Raw genomic sequence first — 3344 nt, 5'->3', positions numbered from 1 at the left:
GAAAATACACCTGCAGAATGTGATCACCTGGGGCCACTGACTTTAAATCTGCAAGACAGGAGGGGGAAAGGATGTCTCTTGCTAATCAAGGGTGCTTTGTCCGAATTTGGCTGAGCTCAACCTTGGGGCAGTGCACAGTCTGAGAAGTTCCTCACACGTAATGTCTTATCACTCCATCACCAAGCACTGCCCCCTCCAACCATCACGTGATCTCTTTCAGCGTCACTCTTCCTCCCCCACCTCCTCACACCCTGTCACTCGGCCTTTCCATGACATCCAGACCACCAGCGATGATGATTTCTGATATGGATGGAGATTCCACCACTTCCCCAGGTAACCCATTCCAGTGCTTTACCACCCGCCTCGTGAAAAACTTTTTCCTAAGATCCAAGAGTGAAGAGGTTAAAACTCTCACTATACTAAATCTAGGGGAAGGTCTCCCTGAACCCCAGGAGGAGTCACATGGAGGCCATGAGCCAAAATACAGAGCAGCAAGACATGAAACATAGAGGAGAAAAGCCAAGAAAGAGAACCACTAGGACAATGATACCCAGGGAGTCCAGAGGAGCAGATGGATAATGGGTTTTCAGCTATATCCACCATGGAGAAAAATATCAAGGCGTGTGTCCTTTTCAATGTACACCTCCAAATGCTCTTGGAGGAGGGAGGAGTAAACGGTCAAATAAGAGCATGGACCATGTAATTATTAGACAGCTCAGTACAGCTATCTCAGCTATAAAAGACCCCTGAAGCACAGAGAAAGGTCATTACAGATTGGAATTAAAGTGTAAGCAGAAAGGAAAGAATTGATATGCCTGTGTTAATAACTAGAAGAGGGTGAAGTGGGGACAGGCCAAAACTCGGGGCATGAAGAATCGTTGCTATTTTACATCCTACTTAGGTCTTGAAACAAAAAACAAATTGTTGTATTTACGGAAAAGCCAGAGGTGCCAGCAACAAGGAAAGAAGACAAAGTCTTTCTTGATCGAAGATATGATTTGCTACTGGAGGCAGAGAATGAGAAAGATTCAGAGAAGGCAGTGCAGGGGAAACTGAAGAACGGGGAATAAAATTGGCAGCATGTGACCTCCAAAAGAACGAGAACCCATGTGCCCACCATGCAGATAGAGATAAGGAATCGTTTTCAGGCTCTCTGCACAGGTACTGCGGTGGAGAACAATTTGGAAGACTCCTCTGAGGGAATGGATCAGAAGGAGACCCTGTTGAACAGAAGACAAGGGATGCATTGTCCTAGAGATGGGGGTTCCACGACCATCACTCCCAAGAGGAAGAAAAGGGTGATGGTGGTCGGGGACTCCCTCCTAAGGGGAACGGAGTCATCCATCTGCCGTCCGGACCGGGAAACTAGAGAAGTGTGCTGCTTGACTGGAGCTAGGATTCAGGATGTGACGGAGAGACTGCCAAGACTCATCAAGTCCTCAGACCACTACCCCTTCCTACTTCTCCACGTGGGCACCAATGACACTGCCAAGAACGATCTTGAGTGGATCACTGCGGACTATGTGGCTCTGGGAAAAGTGATAAAGGAGTTTGAAGCGCAAGTGGTGTTCTTGTCCATCCTCCCTGTTCAGGGAAAAGGCCCAGGTAGGGACCGTCGCATTGCGGAAGTAAATGTGTGGTTACGCAGGTGGTGTCAAAGAGAGGGCTTTGGATTCTTCGATCATGTAATGCTGTTCCAGGAAGAAGGATTACTAGGAAGAGACGGGATTCATCTAACGAAAACAGGGAAGAGTATCTTCGCAGACAGGCTGGCTAACCTAGTGAGGAGGGCTTTAAACTAGGTTCGATGGGGGATGGAGACCTAAGCCCAAAGGTTAGTGGGGAAGAGGGACACCACAAGGAAGCAGAAGGAGGAGGGTGCAGCAGGGGAGGCCTCCCGATTCATACTGTGAATGTCGGGCAATCGGCTACTTATCTCAAGTGCCTGTACACAAATGCAAGAAGCCTGGGAAACAAGCAGGAGGAATTGGAAGTCCTGGCACAGTCAAGGAACTACAACATGATAGGAATAACCGAGACTTGGTGCAGTAACTCACACAACTGGAGCACTGTCATGGATGGGTATAAACTGTTCAGGAAGGACAGGCAGGGGCGAAAGGGTGGAGGAGTTGCACTGTATGTAAGAGAGCACTATGACTGCTCTGAGCTCCAGTATGAAACTGGAGATAAGTCAGTTGAGTGTCTCTGGGTTAAGCTTAGAAGCAAAAACAATAAGGGTGATGTTGTGGTGGGTGTCTGTTATAGACCACCAAACCAGGAGGACGAGGTAGATGAGGCTTTCTTCAGTCAACTAGGTAAAGTTTCCAGTTCACAGGACCTGATTCTCATGGGGGACTTCAATCACCCTGACATCTGCTGGAAGAGCAATACAGCAGAGCACAAACAATCCAGGAAGTTTTTGGATAGTGTTGCACGCAACTTCCTGGTGCAAGTGGTGGAGCAACCAACTAGGGGCCATGCTTTTCTTGACCTGCTGCTCACAAACAGGGAAGATTTGGTAGGGAAAGTAGAAGTGGGTGGCAACCTAATCAGCAGTGACCATGAGATGGTCGAGTTCAGGATCCTGACAAAAGGAAGAAAGGAGAACAGCAGGATACGAACCATGGACTTCAGAAAAGCGGACTTTGACTCCCTCAGGGAGCTGATGGGCAGGATCCCCTGGGAGGCTAATATGAGGGGAAAGGAATCCAAGAGAGCTGGCTGTATTTTAAAGAGACCTTATTGAGGGCACAAGAGCAAACCATCCCGATGTGCAGAAAGAATAGCAAATATGGTAGGCGTCCAGCTTGGCTTAACAAAGAAGTCTTTGGTGAACTTAAATACAAAAAAGAAGCTTACAAGAAGTGCAAGCTTGGTCAGATGACTAGACAGGATTATAAAAATACTGCTCGAACATGCAGGAATGAAATCAGGAAGGCCAAAGCACAATTGGAGTTGTAGCTAGCAAGGGACGTGAAGGGGAACAAGAAGGGTTTCTACAGGTATGTTACCAACAAAAGGAAGATTAGGGAAAGTGTGGGCCCCTTACAGAATGAGGGAGGCAACCTACTGACAGAGGATGTGGAGAAAACTGAGGTACTCAATGCCTTTTTTGCCTCTGTCTTCACAGACAAGATCAGCCCCCAGACTGCTGCACTGGGCGGCACAGTATGGGAAGGAGGTGAACATCCCGCAGTGCTGAAGGAACGGGTTCAAGACTATTTAGAAAGACTGGACATACACAAGTCCATGGGGCCGGATGCAAAGCACCCGAGGGTGCTGAGGGAGTTGGCTGATGTGATTTGAGAGCCATTGGCTATTATCTTTGAAAGCTCGTGGCAATT

The sequence above is a fragment of the Emydura macquarii genome, unplaced genomic scaffold (genome assembly GCF_026122565.2).
Source record: "Emydura macquarii macquarii isolate MOO-44397 ecotype Brisbane River unplaced genomic scaffold, CSIRO-AGI_Emac_v2 contig_2170, whole genome shotgun sequence".
NCBI classification, from domain to species: domain Eukaryota; kingdom Metazoa; phylum Chordata; order Testudines; family Chelidae; genus Emydura; species Emydura macquarii.
The sequence above is the reverse complement of the archived record's forward strand: the minus strand, read 5'-3'. Positions refer to the sequence as shown.